This window comes from Schistocerca nitens, chromosome 6, assembly GCF_023898315.1.
Source record: "Schistocerca nitens isolate TAMUIC-IGC-003100 chromosome 6, iqSchNite1.1, whole genome shotgun sequence".
Taxonomy (NCBI): Eukaryota; Metazoa; Arthropoda; class Insecta; order Orthoptera; family Acrididae; genus Schistocerca; species Schistocerca nitens.
The window spans coordinates 609,427,039-609,444,732 of NC_064619.1; the positions used below are offsets into that span (position 1 = coordinate 609,427,039).

Sequence of the window (17,694 nt, forward strand, 5' to 3'; positions counted from 1 at the left end):
CCAGTAATTAACAGATTAAATTTCTCAGTACCCAAGTTGCAATTAACGCAACAAGAATTAAATCATTTAAGTGATAATGTTACTTTAAAATAATACACAGCAGAGGACCAAGAATGGCCCGATCAGTACTCCCCAGTGAAGCAGTTCACACAAATGGTACTCCACGGCTCCGAGCACACAGCCCCATACAAAATGCAACACAACCACAGCGACCCGGCGTACTACCAGAACCACCAGGCAGTTAACCAAAATCGTACTAAGCCAAACCAAGGACCGACCTTTAAAATAACGAGACCTAATCCGGGCCGGACTGTTGTGGATTGGCAGGAGCCAACCCACAGAGTTTGGAGGAAGCCGAAAGGCGCGCGTTTAAGCTCACGCAGGCTGGCGTGTGGTCTGGAACAGGACAAGGAATTCAGATTTCAGAAAAAAGGTAGTACTTGGTGGAATACTTAACTTTAATCCATCAATGTTGAACGTAGCTCTTGTCTGTACATTCTTCACAATATCAATAGCAACTGATAATGTCGCCTTGCTAGGTCGTAGCAAATGACGTAGCTGAAGGCTATGCTATCGTCTCGGCAAATGAGAACGTATTTTGTCAGTGAACCATCGCTAGCAAAGTCGGCTGTACAACTGGGGCGAGTGCTAGGAAGTCTCTAGACCTGCCGTGTGGCGGCGCTCGGTCTGCAATCACTGATAGTGGCGACACGCGGGTCCGACGTATACTAACAGACCGCGTCCGATTTAAAGGCTACCACCTAGCAAGTGTAGTGTCTAGCGGTGACACCACACGAACAACAGACCAAATCCCGGGAAATCCATAAAAAACCTCAGCTAACTTAATACCAAAACAACAATTTATGAACACTAAGCAAAACACAAGACCTCCCAGTCCAAAGGCTTCCGTTTAGTCGCGAAGGTGGCTCCGACCCGCCTGCTGAGGTGCCAAGCGTCGTACGGAGTGCCGAATCAAGCTTAACCTTCGTTGACGGAAAGAGAAGCACCACAAGACAAAATAAACTCCAATCTAATTGCGCAAGGCAAACTCTAAGGAGTGCCACTCCAAGACTATATACTTGATCAAACATAAAGCACCCAGACTAACGTGCTGCTGAACGACGCACTTCCATCACCAGAGTCTAGTAGAATACGGCGAGCAGCATAGCCCATCCATATACATCCGTGGGACGGTATAACGAGGATAGCAATCCCAGTGACGGAGAGACAGGAGGACGAAATGACATCCCGCCGTTCATAGAAGGTATTTGAAACTCAGGCTCGACAAATTACAACAGGCGAGATTTTGCTCCCCTTGCGAATCAAGTTAAACGGCACACCACGCCGCTGTCCACACTATTCGCCGTAAAATCACGGTCTTGTCTTCCCATCGGGCCCCACTCGGCGTCCAGACGCAAACAACCCCAGCCGAGCCGAACTGTCTTCACGCCAAGGCAGCCACCTCTTCCTTCCTCACACGCCTCCAGCTAAGCCCCGTCCAGCGATCACACACGGAAACAACCGCCTAACGCCAAAGCGCCATCTGAGTGAAAAGTCAGCACTAGGATCGATACGGACTTGGAAATAAGCGAGCACCGCAACCATTTTTCAAAATGGCGTTGTTGCCTAACGTGAAGATGCCAGCCATATACAACGAGACAGTTCAGCAGATCTTTGTTTTTCTATTGCTCATGCCTGAAAGCCAAATAAACAAATATTCCGTAATATGTTTGTTTGTTATTTATACTGTTAAAAACATTTCGAACAAAACAAAATCAGGTAGATCTCATCTGTCATTCTTAAAACCCCTTTATGACACCAGAGCGGCAGTATATTGCTTGTTCCTTACCCTGCGGCCTGATACATCCAGATCCACGAAAAAATTTTTTAAAGCCGACCAAGAATAGTGCAACATTTTTAAAGTTCGTTTTCATCAATTTTCTGAGTGAAAGTAGATTGCATCATTATACAGGGCATTTCAAAATGAATGTATGGGTTCTAAGGCTTTGTAGCATTTATTACATTTAACTTACAGTTATAAATAATACATCAAATAAAAGAGCAGCTGAAACAGTAATGCTTACTAGTGTTCAATGAAACAATCATGCCAAGTCATCACCGAAGACGGCACGACCCAGAATATCTTCATAGTCAAGCAGCAACGTTTTGTTTGCACCGTTGACACATAAACCGTACGCTTAAGGCTTTTTACAGCTTGTAACAGCTGCAGACAATAAGGACGTAGTTGTAAGCGTCTCCTCAAAGTTCTCCACAGAGACATCACTGGAAATGCTAAATCACGACTAGCCATCCGAACCTTGGGACTACGCGTGAAAGGCTCCCACTCGTTCAGCACGTTCTTCAATCACTCTTCGTCGTTCCAATCTCTTCCCTTTGCTTACAGGTATACAACCAGTAATGTTTGAGTTGCTCTCTCATTTGATGTATTATTTATAATTGTAAGGTGAATGTAATAAATACAAAATTGTTAAGGCTTTCGTGGCCACTTGTTGACAAACTGCCTATTGGCTTCTGTCTCGGGTTCTTCGGCCGACGTTCATCTAATGATTTTTCTGACGTTTCGCCAGCACGAGTGGCTGGCATTGTCAAAGCTTCACCCTCCATTGCTGGTGGTGAACTGGAGGCGAGCTCGCGGCCGCAGACTATATGTACCTGGCGCGCCAACGTCCGAGGGCTTCTCCGCGGTCATTTCCGGTGCGGTTCTCCTCTTGCTACCTGCGACGGTCGTTCGCTGCAGTACGGGAAGCCAGGATCCGTTTACCTTAAGGCTTTCCTCTTTCTTGTTGAAACTGGATTTCTACAGCTTCTCTGAACAAAGAGGCATGATTAGTACGCTCGTAACGAGAGCAGGACGAATATGTGAGCCTCAACACCCCAAACGAGAAATGCAACACCTGGAAACTGTTCTGAGGAGCAATGGGTACTCCACAAATTACATTAGAAGTGTAACAGAGCCAAACACTCGGCGAAGTAAGGAACCAGAAAAAGAAATGTCGGGTACGGACTTTCTGCCATACATTCCCAGAGTGACGGACAGAATCGGCCGTATATTGCGCAAACACGGCGTAAAGACGATTTTCAATCCGACAAGGAAGATCAAAGAGTGTCTTAGATCGGCGAAGGAGAAAAGAGACCCACTTGCAATGTCGGGAATATACCGTATACCTTGCACATGCGGGAAAGTTTATGTCGGAATGACTGGACGATCCATTAACACCAGGATCAAAGAGCATAAGCGACATTGCAGGTTGTGGCAGGTGGAGAAATCGGCCGTGGCAGAGCACGCACTGAATGAGACCGACCACGTAATAAAATTCGCCGACACGGAAGTTCTGGCTGTAGAGAAGCACTATCCCACGCGCTTGTTCAGAGAAGCTGTAGAAATCCAAAAACACGCGAACAGTTTCAACAAGAAAGAGGAAAGCCTTAAGGTAAACGGATCCTGGCTTCCCGTACTGCAGCGAACGACCGTCCAGGTAGCAAGAGGAGAACCGCACCGGAAATGACCGCGGAGAAGCCCTCGGACGTTGGCGCGCCAGGTACATATAGTCTGCGGCCTATCGAGAAAAGTAAAATTGTCGTTTCCCCCTTCCCACCCAATAAATAATCCTAAGCGCGAGATGACGGACGCTACTAGCACTTCCCCTGCTATCACCCGCAGCAAGACTGCAACACAAGAGGCGCGAGGATCGAGTGCACCCGCCGAAACTCGCGCCCCGCCCGCTACCGAAGGTAAGGGAGCAGCTGGCGACGCTCGACAGCTTGGCGCGAAAGCGCTAAAGCAGCTTGTCGCGCCGGCTGATCACCGAACTTTTCGGGGCGGACGTCTCTCCCACCAAAACAACTACACTCAACATCACGTTACACTCACCTGTCACTGGACAGTCATGTACCACTCTCCCACCGACGCCGCAGCCTCAAGAGATCGAGGCAGCGGCGGCGGATGTGGACACAGAAAACTACTACACAGAGCCCTGGCAGGTGGAGGGCCCAAAACGCAGACCCAAAAAAAACACCAGCACAAACAAGCGAGCAACCAAACTCGCTAGGCAACCGAATGGCGCTGTTGCCTACACCCACTAGCTCACCTCAAGCTAGCAACATTAACACACAACAAAACGCAAACACAGTTGTGGCGAACAACAACAAAGCACACAAAGCCACAACGGTGCCCACACAACACAAGACTGGTTTCCCCCCAGTTGTTATACAAAACTACGGGAACCTTAGTGCCCTTAACACTGCATTCGCGGCAAGGCACATAAACAGCACATTACATGCAAAGTACTCGGGGGATAGGGCCTCACTGTACGTTGCCACAGACAACGAATACAAATATCTTCTGACCTTCCTCAAAGATCGGAAGATCGAACATTACACGTACAGAACGCTGGACGAGAGAACCCAGCAGTACGTGATCAAGGGAGTGGACCCCAGCACCCCCAACGAGACAGTACATGCGGCCCTTTGTTATCTGGGATTCGACTGTAAAAGTGCCTCCCGGATGACAGGGATCCGTACACACGCACCGCTACCACACTACATGGTTGAGTTAGCCGACACGGCTGATTCCCGCGCCATCCTGCAGATAAAGAGCTTTCTGCGGATGGACGTACGTGTAGAACTTTACGAACCACCCAACGTCCCCCAACAATGCAACAACTGCCAACGGTTCGGCCACTCGGCCCTCCGCTGCGGCCTGGCAACTCGCTGCCGCGGATGCGCTGGCAATCACAGATCCAACACGTGCACACAAATACAGCCAAACCAGCGACGCTGTGCCAACTGCGGTGGGCCCCATGCGGCAAACTTCAGACAGTGCAACTCATACAAACAGGCGCTGAAGCGAAAACAAGACAAAAGCAGGGTACTGTACGACATACCACGCCCAAGGCCAGCGCCGAACCCAGTAAGGAACGGCGTAACGTTTGCCACGGTTGCACGCCCTGGCGGAACGGCACAGGCTGCGGAACCTCAGCGCCCTACACACACACGTGAAACAACCGCTGCAACAGCCACACAACAGCCACAGGCAACACCTGAAACCCAACAAGCATCGGTACCAACACCTATGCCCCCAAACAACACGACCCCACTCCCGGAAATCACGTGCTGCGAAGAAACGCACCATTTACAGGAAAACACATCCACACAAGAACCCCCCGAACCCCAAGCCAAGAGGAGGATTAGACGTACACGCAAACACAGGGCGGGGAACACGAAATCACCACAACAGGCCACGCAACAACAACAGAACAGCAACACACAGGAAAACAGTCAACAAGACACCGAGACTGTAACTCACACTACCATCCCCCTCACCACAGAAGTAACAAAGGCGCCACAACCTCTGTCACAAAGCACAAATGCCGCTCCTAACAACACGCCAATACCCGCACAAGCGGCCGCTAACTCCACAACAGCACCTCAGGCTGCCACACCCAACACCAACACATCACCTGGGGGAATACTGGAAACACTATTCCCCCGACACACGACCGCTCAAATCCTTACCAAGGTGCTGACGGCCGTCGCTACACTCATCACCCAGCTCATGAGCGCCGAACCCGGGCAATACTGGGCTGTCATACACACTGCCATCACAACACTCTTTCACACTCTTACATGAATAATATGCCACACCCGGCCCATAACGCAGACCCGCACACACTATCACAGATCCTGTTCTGGAATGCAGACTCGATCCACAACAAAAGGGCAGAATTTGCCGCGTTCATGGAGCGCAAGGGAATCCTTGTCGCGCTACTGAGCGAGACTAAACTTAAACCGCACAAACAATTAAACTTTCCTGGCTATTGTGTCTATCGTGCCGACAGACCGGGCGACGCCGTGGCAGGTGGAACTGCAATCGTCATACACAAAGACATTGAGCACACAAACATAGAGCTCCCTGAACTGGAAAAAATCAAGGCTACGGCCGTCAGAGTCAAGTTCAACGGAGCCTACACCACACTGATATCGGTATATAACAGCCCTGTAGGCATCTCAACACGCGATATCAGCACATTACTCAACATTTCACCGCAAGTAAGTCGCTGGAGATCTGAACGCAAAACACCCAGAATGGAATTCACGCATACGAAATCCCAACTGCAAAAAACTGTACGAACTTTCACTAGGCAGAAACTACATTATACTAGCGCCGACTGAACCGACGCACATTCCCTATCAGAGGGGACACAGGCCAGACGTGATAGACATGGCCCTCATCAAGGGCATTACAGCGACACTCAACGTCGCCGTTGAAACCGATCTGCCCTCAAACCACCAACCTGTAATACTATACATTGAGGAAACACTGCAGCACACGGAACAGCGCAAGATGTTGGACTACGGGCGTGCAAATTGGACATTGTTCAAGCAAACGCTCGATAGCCACATCCCACCTATACACGAAATTAACGAAACAGCACAAATTGACGAGGCAGTAGAAACCCTCACCAACGCCGTCCGGGACGCAATGGCAGACACCATACCTGATCGCACCTCACAACAACGCAGTGCGGCCCTGCCCCAGGAAATCCTGGGCCTAATCTCAATGAGGAATCGCCTCAGGAGACAATGGCAGCGCACCAGGCGCCCGTACTTCAAACGGCACATTAACAGACTACAGGGCATCATACACGATAAAATACAAACACATAGAACACAACAGTGGAACCAAAAACTCGAACGGCTGGACACCACACGACCTGGCGTGTGGCAACTAGCCCGACACTTCACCAGGGAGAAAATATACACCCCAACGCTTCAAGGGCCTGACGGACCTGCATACTCAGCGGAAGAGAAAGCAGAACTAATGGCCCGAACACTCACAGCGTCATTCACACCGAACCTGGTACCAACAGATCCAGCGTTCACACTTGCTACTGACCAAGAGGTTACACGCATTCTAGCCCAACCATCGCGCGACGACATTCGACATGCTAGCACAGCCGAAGTCTCCTGGGCTATAATGCATTCCGCTGCTAGGAAAGCCCATGGTCATGATGGCATTCAAAACCGTGTCCTCCAGGAGTTCACGGATAAAGCAACTGAGTACCTAACACACATAACGAATGCCATACTAAAACACCAACACTTCCCCGCCTTTTGGAAGACGGCCAAGGTCCTGATGTTCAGGAAGCCGGGGAAAGACCACAGCCTCCCACAAAATTACCGACCCATCAGCCTTCTGAGCTCGCTCAGTAAGGTTGTTGAGAAGGTGATTCTCAAACGCATCACTAGGCACTGCATAACAAATGACATCCTGAGACCGGAGCAATTCAGCTTCAGGAATCACCACTCCACGACACAACAACTCCTACGGGTCGTTGAACATATAACACATGGCTTCAACATAAACAAAGCTACAGGGGCAGTGTTCCTGGAGATCGAAAAGGCTTTCGACCGTCTATGGCACAACGGCCTCATCCGCAAACTCAGCGACGCGGGATTCCCCGACGGGCTGCTGCGTCTAATACACTCATACCTCACAGACAGGAGTTTCAACACTGACATGCAGGGAAAACAATCAACACGACACGGTATACACGCGGGAGTACGCCAGGGAAGCATCCTAGGGCCCCTACTGTTTAACCTCTACATAAACGATCTCCCAACCACACACAACACAATGATGGCAATCTACGCGGATGACACAGCCATCCTTGCGCAAGATTGGAAACCATCAAACATTACGTCACGCCTACAGACTGCACTCAGAGTGGACGAGCCTTGGTTGTAGAAATGGCGTGTTAGAGTAAACGTCGACAAGTGCGAAGCTGTTCTGTTCACTAAAAGACTGAAGCAACTGCGCAAACGCCGCTACTGCAGACCAATAACTCTACATGCACGTCCAATACGTTTCCGCGAGAAAGTCAAATACCTCGGTGTCTGGCTGGACCGGAAATTACTCTGGGGGGACCACATACAACACATGACCAACCGAGCTAGCGCGAGGCTCAAACAGCTCTATCCTATGCTCAACAGGCGTAGCACACTGAACAGAAGGGTGTCGAGGTCCATGTACATGACACTTATCCGACCCCTGATGACGTACGCAGCTCCCGTCTGGGAATACGCTGCGCCTACACGCCAGCGCCGTCTGCAGCTCATACAAAACAAAGTACTCAAAATCATAAGCAATGCTCCCCGATACACACGCATCGCGGACCTTCACCGGGAATACCGACTTGAGACTCTCACGGAGGTAATCCACAAACTCACCACAAGACTATACAGGAACTCCAGACATTCGCAGAACCCGTTTATTCTGAATCTGGGGAACTACGACCACAACCATAGATGGAAACATAAAAGACCAAAAGACATACTTGCAAGGACATAACATCTATGGCCAAGCATACGCAAACATAACGGCCCAGGCGAGCCCCTGTTAATCAGACGCATTTACTGGATATCCAGCTGAAATATCCTGCCGAATAACTGGCACCACACAGGGAAGCCGTACCGTACACTGCATGCAAACAAGCTCCACACATCCCCCACACAGTAAGATGATCTATGGCCGATCTCCCACTACTGTATAACGATCTTGATTGTTCCAGGTATGTAGCAGCTGCAGCAACTGGGACACATCGCCATCGCTCGTCACGGTAATGATGCATGATACCTATACTAACAAATCCAACCTTGCATGAGCTATCGCAGCTAGTAAGGCACTACTGCTCTTACTACCCATCCCACTGTCGCAGAGGTTTTTTTCCCACGGCACGAGCCATGGCACTTTTTTCCCTCTGCGCTTCAAATCGCTACCCTCACTATTGTTTCGTCCACTATCTATCACCTGATGGACCGTGTTAATGCGTAGCCTTACCCAGACGCACGGACAACATCACAGCCCAGCATCCTGTGATCCACTTACTAGATAACTAACATGTTTACGGAGGTGACAGTAGAACTTTTGGTTTGGTCACCACGTTGGTGCGGGCGTGGAGGGACCCCATCTCTTTTTTAAAAAAAGCTCGCCTCCAGTTCACCACCGGCAATGGAGGGTGAAGCTTTGACAATGCCAGCCACTCGTGCTGGCGAAACGTCAGAAAAATCATTAGATGAACGTCGGCCGAAGAACCCGAGACAGAAGCCAATAGGCAGTTTGTCAATGTAATAAATGCTGCAAAGCCTTCAAACCCGTATATTGCCTAACAGAATTAAAGGATCACTTTTTTCGAAACCCGATCATTGTCTCCCATTGCAACTCTAATTTTTCAAATTTTCGTCAAAAGTACCTACAACCTTCCTTTGCAATGGTCCCAAAGCGCGGCACTCTGCACCACCCCCACCGGACTCGATGACGCTTCAAATAGCAAAGTGATTACAATGTGTGAAAAGGGCCAGAGATAGGAAGTTCTTGTGGTGTGCAAAGTGAGTAAATGATGTCACATTGGCACCATCCTCTTACCAACATTTCACGCCTTTTGACACCTCTGCGGTGGAGGCCAACACCGCACCTCTCAGAGCTCATGTTACGCGGTTTTCTAATGAATGGCCGAGAAAAACATTTCAGACACACGGTCACGTTCGGAAACGACAGTTTGCAGTTCGATGAGCAACAGGAAGAGGTTCTGGACAGTATTTGATACTGCTGACATCTCCCTGACGCTTCAACCCTTCTCCAAGGACATTGTGGTCTAGCAACCTCATTGAACATGATCTCACCCCTTCGGAGTGCTCTGGTGTACATGTTGTAACCATTAGGGATCGTTCAGAACCACTCGACGAAACTTGAACGTAATCTGAAGCAACAAAGGGTTCTTACGTTTCTTCAGTGCTCCTGCTTCACTCCCTCCTGTGGCGTGATCACAGACGGGTGCGACGTTGAGACATGCTCGAATAAAACGTCAAAAGGTCCCTCTGAGACCTTTTGAAGTAGTGCTAGGCGCCTACAAGAAGGCAACTGGCTCCAGAGGTTGCCTACCTGCAGGCGCCTACCACTAAGTCGAAGGTTTTGTCTGTAAGGGCACATTTTTACAATTCTCAATAAATGTGGCCGGGTGTCATCGAGGTTAGTGCCAAATTCGGAGACCTTAGAGGGACCCCTTGCCGTTTCGTTCAACCATGTGTCCATGACACACACCTCACAAGTGAAACCTCCCTTCCCATCCCCCTCAGGTTTAGTGGTAAGATGGCCCAGTGGAAAGCCCAAGCTCAAGATGGGCAACATGGAGCAGCCCTGTATAGCTAGAACGTAGTGGTTTTGTGATCAAGGTGTTGGACTGCTTTGAGGAAGATCTCTCCTCAAATCTCCCTCATGCCCCAGAGTTTTGTCCACAAAATTATGAACTGTCCGTCCGGTCCTTGACGTGTCTGTTTACTGTATTCAAAGTTATGTCTGTATCGTGGTGTGACGTCCGTTTCTAGGACCTTTAGTCCGGAACCACGCGGCTGCTACGGCCGCAGGTTCGAATCCTGCCTCGAGCATGGATGTGTGTGATGTCCTTAGGTTAGTTATGTTTACGTAGTTCTAAGTCTAGGGGACTGATGGCCCTTTTTACGCAAGTCCCATACTGCTTAGAGCCATTTTGTAACGTCCGTTCTCAACAGCGAGGTGTAAAGAAGGGACCTCCAGAAGTACGTACTTCCTATTTGTTCTACACAGGTACCAAATGTTACGCTTCTTGCGTTCTGGTTTGGAAGTTTTGATCCTTGAATTCCATTGTTGTACCATAGTTCACACCCGCTTATTTGTTGTCTTCATTTCTGTGAGAGATCTATGTGGCACCTCCCCTGTTCTCACTATTCATCACATTTACTTGCGATGGTAATATGTTCTTACCACATGACTCATATTCTAGAGCTGTGGAATAGTATGACAACTGCCAAGACTACAGAAGGAGAACAGAAACGTCAATGACTGGACGGAAAGTTCCTAATTCTTGAAAAAAAAAATGGGGCACAAGGCAGATCTGAATACAGATCTCCCGCGTTACAGTCCAACACCCTGACCACACAACCACGACGTCATTGTTCTCTCAATTCGCTCCATTTTGCACATCTTGAGCTTGGGCCGTTCACTGTTTCTGTTTTGCTTCTTTTTTCACAGCTCAGTACACCTTCTTCCTGTTTTCACGCCTGATCTGTGTTCAGTTTTTGACGGGCCGTCCAAAGGGCCATCTTACCACCAAATCTGAGAGGGGCGCGATGGGGAGTTTCCATAGTTAGTGATCACGCAGCACAAGAAGGTGCGAAACAGGAGCACTGGAAGAGCACAAGAACACTTTACTGTTTCAGATCGCGTTCAAATTTCGTCGAATAATTTTGAACGCCCCCCCATGAACAATGGACCTTGCCGTTGGTGGGGAGGCTTGCGTGCCTCAGCGATACAGATGGCCGTACCGTAGGAGCAACCACAATGGAGGGGTATCTGCTGAGAGGCCAGACAAACGTATGGTTCCTGAAGAGGGGCAGCAGCCTATTCAGTAGTTGCAGGGGCAACAGTCTGGATGATTGACTGATCTGGCCTTGTAACACTAACCAAAAACAGCCATGCTGTGCTGGTACTGCGAACGGCTGAAAGCAAGGGGAAACTACAGCCGTAATTTTTCCCGAGGGCATGCAGCTTTGCTGTATGGTTAAATGATGATGGCGTCCTCCTGGGTAAAATATTCCGGAGGTAAAATAGTCCCCCATTCGGATCTCCGGGAGGGGACTACTCAGGAGAACGTCTTTATCAGGAGAAAGAAAACTGGCGTTCTACGGATCGGAGCGTGGAATGTCAGATCCCTTAATCGGGCAGGTAGGTTCAAAAATTTGAAAAGGGAAATCGATAGGTTAAAGTTAGATATAGTGGGAATTAGTGAAGTTCGGTGGCAGGAGGAACAAGACTTCTGGTCAGGTGAATACAGGGTTATAAATACAAAATCAAATAGGGGTATGCAGGTAGCTTTAATAATGAATAGGAAAATAGGAATGCGGGTAAGCTACTACAAACAGCATAGTGAACGCATTATTGTGGCCAAGATAGACACGAAGCCCACGCCTACCACAGTAGTACAAGTTTATATGCCAACTAGCTCCGCAGATGACGAAGATATCGATGAAATGTATGATGAGGTAAAAGAAATTATTCAGATTGTGAAGTGAGGCGAAAATTTAATAGTCATGGGTGACTGGAATTTGAGAGTAGGAAAAGGGAGAGTAGGAAACGTAGTAGGTGAATACGGATTGGGGGGGAAGAAATGAAAGGGGAAGCCGCCTGGTAGAATTTTGCACAGAGCATAACTTAATCATAGCTAACACTTGGTTCAAGAATCATGAAAGAAGGTTGTATACGTGGAAGAATCCTGGAGATACTAGAAGGTATCAGATAGATTACATAATGGTAAGACAGAGATTCGGGAACCAGGTTTTAAATTGTAAGACATTTCCCGGGGGCAGATGTGGACTCTGACCACAATCTATTGGTTATGAACTGTAGATTAAAACTGAAGAAAACAGCGAGGTGTAAGGAAGGTATCTCGAGGCGTACGTACTTCTTCTTTGTTCTACACAGGTACCACGTGTTGCAAAATTGTTCGACAAGATCGCCGTTTAACAATCAGAGCAGTGTCTGAGTTAACAGGAGTTGACAAGGAAAGTGTCGAACAAGTTTACCGATTTTTTCAATGTTTGCATCAGTTTTTGCTGACAATGGTCTGCCAGTGCGAGTGTCATCACTGGTGTCTTCGCGGCCATCTTTAAATCGTTTAAACCACTCAAACATTTGTGTTCGCGATAAACAATCATCGCCGTACACTTGTTGTAACATTACGAACGTTTCACTTGCAGATTTTCCTAGTTTGAAACAAAATTTGATGTTAACACGCTGTTCTTTCTGTACACTCAACATTTTTCGACGCACAGACAAAACGTCAACTACTTAAAACAGACGCCACGGGCAGACTGAGTGCAGGAGGCAGATGAAACTCGAGCAGTAGGCGGAGCGAGAGTCACGTGACAGGCCAGGTGACTTTCAGCCTTATTGCATTCGTTTTATTGTTTCACCAGTACTAGTCCGGTTTTTTTCTAGCCACACCTCGTATTGTGATAGTCCAGAGAGTCTATATAAAATGATAATAATTATGCCTCAATCTTAAATCTGTTACTTTTGTTCTGAAAGCGAAAGCTCCTGACGTATTTTCTTGTAGAGGTCTGTGTAGGTAAGTGCCTTTTCACTACAGAGTGTATCAAAAAGAATCATCCGATTTGGCACATATATATGCCTAAAACTAATAAACATATACAATGAATTTTATTTGTTGATAAACGGGAAACTCAAAAACATTTTTGCCTACCTTTTCATAGGTGTACAATATACTCCCCTTGAGATTCACAGCATATGACAATGTCGTATTCCAATTGTTTCCACACTGCAGTGATCATGTCTTGAGGTACAGCTTCCACAGCTGCTGTTATGCGATGTCTCAGATCATTCATTGTTGTTGGCAACGGAGGCACATAAACAGTCTTTCACAAACCCCCACAACAAATAATCACACACAGTTTGGTTCCGGGACCTTGGAGGCCAGTAATGTAAGGCCGAATCATTTGGTCCAGTGCGACCGATCCATCGTTCAGTAATCCTTTGATTTAAAAATTCCCGCACTTTCAGATGCCAAAATGGTGGTGCCCCATCCTGTTGGTAAATAAAGTCGTTCGTATCAGTCGTCAACTGTGGGAAAAGAAAGTTCTCAAGCATATCGAGACATGTGCTTCCTGTTCTCGGCAAATAAAAATGGACCGTACATCTTTTCCCGTGAAACTGCACAAAACACATAAAATTTTGGAGAGTACCTCTCATGTTGTACAACTTCATGTGGTTGTACCGTACCCCATATTCTCATATTATGACGGTTTACCTTTCCATTTAAATGAAATGTTGCCCCGCACTTAACACAAAGAGTGGAAGAAAACTGTCATCCTCCATCTTGCCAAGAACGAAATTACAGAACTCCACATGTTGTTGTTTGTCATCTTCACGAAGAGCTTGCAGTAGTTGAATTTTGTATGGTTTCGTGTGTAAACGTTGACGCAACACACGCCAGACGGACGTCGATGGCACGTTTAGCTGTCGAGCTGCACGGCGAACGGATTTCTGCGGACTCCTTGTGAAACTAAAGTGGATGCGTTCGACGTCTGTGTCAGACACTGGGAGACGCCCCGGCGATTTGCCTTTACACAAACAACCTGTTTCTAGGAATTATTCATGCCATTGTCTAATGCTCTATGCTGTAGGAAGATCCACACGACACCTAGTACGAAAGTCACACTGAACAGTTATTACTGAACCGCACTGCGGAAAACTTCATTTCATCTCCCTCCATGTGAGATAATCACGAAGATAATAATATAAGAAATCTGATACAGAGATTGTTTTGGTCATTTGTCTTTTGTTTGTCGTAATGGAGCACAGGCAGCCATTAGGTTGAAGTTGGAAACATTAATTATTTACGCGCTTCACCTGGCAAGATAAGCAGAGTAATTAAGTTTAAACAGTCTTTCTTACATTTAAGCCAAGCTGATCAGAATTTGACCTTAAGTGACAATAAACTTCAAAGCTCTAGCCTCTATCTGCATTAACATCATCGCTCAACAAGAGAGAGGAGACAGGTTTCAATAAAAATGAAATTAATTTGTATTACATTACTGAAAAGCATTCAACAATTATCATTGGAACAATATAGCTATGTAGGTGATTGTACGTCTCTCTCCATAGCACTGTTTTATACCGAAGAATATTTATTCATTTCTTTTCTGCAAGCTACGTGTACGGTATTTGCTCGGAGCCCATTTATGTTCAGAAGCGAACTTTCGCAAAGTACGAATTCAGTCTGGTTTTGCCTACGTAGCGCCATTTCCTAGCTGCCAGCACACAAAGCTAGCCGTTCATACGAACCCACGAAAGCCCATACGAAAAATTGTCGACGTACTTAAATAAAGGAGAGAGGGACGATATAAAAGGAATGTACTATTTCTCTGACATTTTGCGGAACAATGTTCCAGAGTCGGGTTCCTGACACACAAAAACGATGTAAAGAACGTGGCTGTATTATGTGATGGTAGAGACCATTCTTCTTTGTTGAGAACGAGTATTTCTGCAATGCTCATAAAATAGTATTGTAAGAGTTGAGGACAAATAAGACGGAATGCAGTGATTGAGAAGACGATGGAGCAAACAAAGAATATAGTCTCTACGCTTATCGGCACGTAACCATGACAATTGTTCGCAGACAGGAGTGACATGGTCGAAAAAGCAAGCGTCCGTCACATATGTATCGTACACAAGCACTCATCGCCAATACCAGTTTCCGTGAGTTTTTGTACAAAACTCCTTGGAGAATAGAATCACCACAATCAAATATGGAATTAGTATCTCTGCGAGCTTCTTTATAAGCTCCAGAGGAAACACTTTTTTTTTTAATTTCTGCAGTGAGTGTAGTGACGCTGACACTTCTTACAGACTGCAGTTGTGCTGAGTCCAGTGTTAAGTGATGGTCCAGAAATTTCCCCAAGTTCTTTGCAGGAGAAGAAAAGGTTATTTCTACGCCGTTTAGGATTAATGGTAAAGAAATGCTCTAAACTGAGAGGTAATAAGTCTTTTATGCGCGGCTACGATTGCTTGCGTCTTAGACGGGTCAGGTTTCAAATCTACGTTCCGCGCCCACTCTGATGGGACAAGTAAACCAGCATTTACATGCTGGATTCCTGTGTAAAGATTTTGTTCGGATTTGCACTTACACTTAGATATAACTGACGGTCGTCAGCGTATGAGTGAATATGCAGTGGGAGACAGTAGCTGATACATCATTAACATGTAACGAGAAGAGTAATGGGCCAAATACTGATCCTGTAGAATCCCTGATACTACACCCCTCCATTGTGAGCTTTTTGTACCAATTACAACAAACTGTTGGCTAGTTATAAGGCATGAGTGGAACTATTCTACAGCACATGAAGAAAAATTTTGACTTATGAGTTCAGCAAATTGAATGCTAAACTCAACAGTGTCGAAAACTTTGCTGAAATCCAAAAAGCACATAACAGTGGCATGTTGTTTTCCTATAGCTTGTTTCGGTTCGTCAGTGATTTTCATAAAGGCAGTTACCGAGCTGCGATTTTGCCGGAAACCAGACTGGTATTTTTCTAAAAGTCTATTTCATGTAAAATGTTAGGACGCTGTTCGTGAACTACGTATTCTAAAACCTTGGATAATGCTGGTATAATGCAAATGGACCTGTGGTTGGAAGATTGTTTGGCAGACTTCTTCTTGGGCAATGGTTTTGGCAGTTAGGAAGATGCTAGCGGTAGTGGATCAACGAAGAAACTGAGCATTTGCAGTGTAATATTATCGTGTCCTGCAGCTGTCGAACACATTAGCACACTTACTGACTACATGACTGTGTTAGGACTTACTGGGTGATGATTCTGAGAAATACGGAGTCCTGATGGCACCGGAGCAGGTGATGAACCATCACAGTAGAGTGATTCTTATGTGGTCTCATTCTCTGTATTATCTGTTCAACATTTGTACGAACTAGAAAAAATGATGCAGGCTGTCTAAGATGCGTTGCAACAAATCCAAAACAAAGGCAAAAGAGGTGATATTTGCTGGGTTCCGGGTCACATCCACGTCGCACTCCGTCTCCAGGCCACGAGTGGCCTACCAGGACCATCCGACCGCCGTGTCATCCTCAGTGGAGGATGCGAATAGGAGGGGCGTGGGGTCAGCACACCGCTCTCCCAGTCGTAAGATGGTATTCTTGACCGAAGCCGCTACTATTCGGTCGAGTAGCTCCTCAATTGGCATCACGAGGCTGAGTGCACCCCGAAAAATGGCAACAGCGCATGGCGGTCCAGATGGTCACCCATCCAAGTGCCGACCACGCCCGACAGTGCTTATCTTCGGTGATCTCACGGGAACCGGTGTATCCACTGCGGCAAGGCCGTTGCCTACATCCACGTGGGGATGTCGGGAAATGGTGCAGCCAACAAAGTGGACACGGAAGAGTGCCGACAAGACGTGATTACGTGTGCCGTCCTCCTGTACGCTTGGAAGTTGCTTGGTAAACTGCACTTCCAGTTTGCCCGTAATTTTTACTTTCTGGACACGCGAATTTATTTTTACAATATCAGCAAAGACGTCCTACTGTCAGCTCGATTAGTCGAACCATACTCTTTGCGTTATCTCTGAGTGCTACCACTGAAGTGTGTTTTCATCTTCAGCAAGCTTCTGCTCTCATCCCACGAGTGGCGCAAGCCAGTCGAGCAGTCCGTGCATCTGTGCAGATTCGAATTTGCATGCATTGCTTTGAATTGCACCTTGTGTTCTTGGAATCGGCTCGGCATGAGGAGGACATGCAGTGCGGGAGGTATTGAGTGAGATATTTCCAGCTATCGGGTTCGTACATAAGATCGCAACGTTTTTCCATAAGTTTGATAAACACACGAGATATACATAAGATATACATAACAGAGACAGCGATCAATAATATATTCTCCTTCACTGTTTGCAATAGCCAGCCATTGCTGGGTTAACTTTTCGATTCCGTGACAGAAGAAATCACGTGGTTTCGTGACGAAGAACTCGTCGAGCCATGTTCGGAGCGCATTTTCATCCGGACAGGAAGTTCCTTGAAGGTTGAAACTTGCTGGCAGATCAAAACTGTGTGCCGG

General features: G+C 47.1%; 1 pseudogene; it reads right to left on the reverse strand.

Moving 5' to 3' along the window:
* Nucleotides 1-16,854: 16,854 nt before the first annotated feature.
* Nucleotides 16,855-16,972, reverse strand: LOC126263846 (5S ribosomal RNA; annotated as a pseudogene).
* Nucleotides 16,973-17,694: the final 722 nt, after the last annotated feature.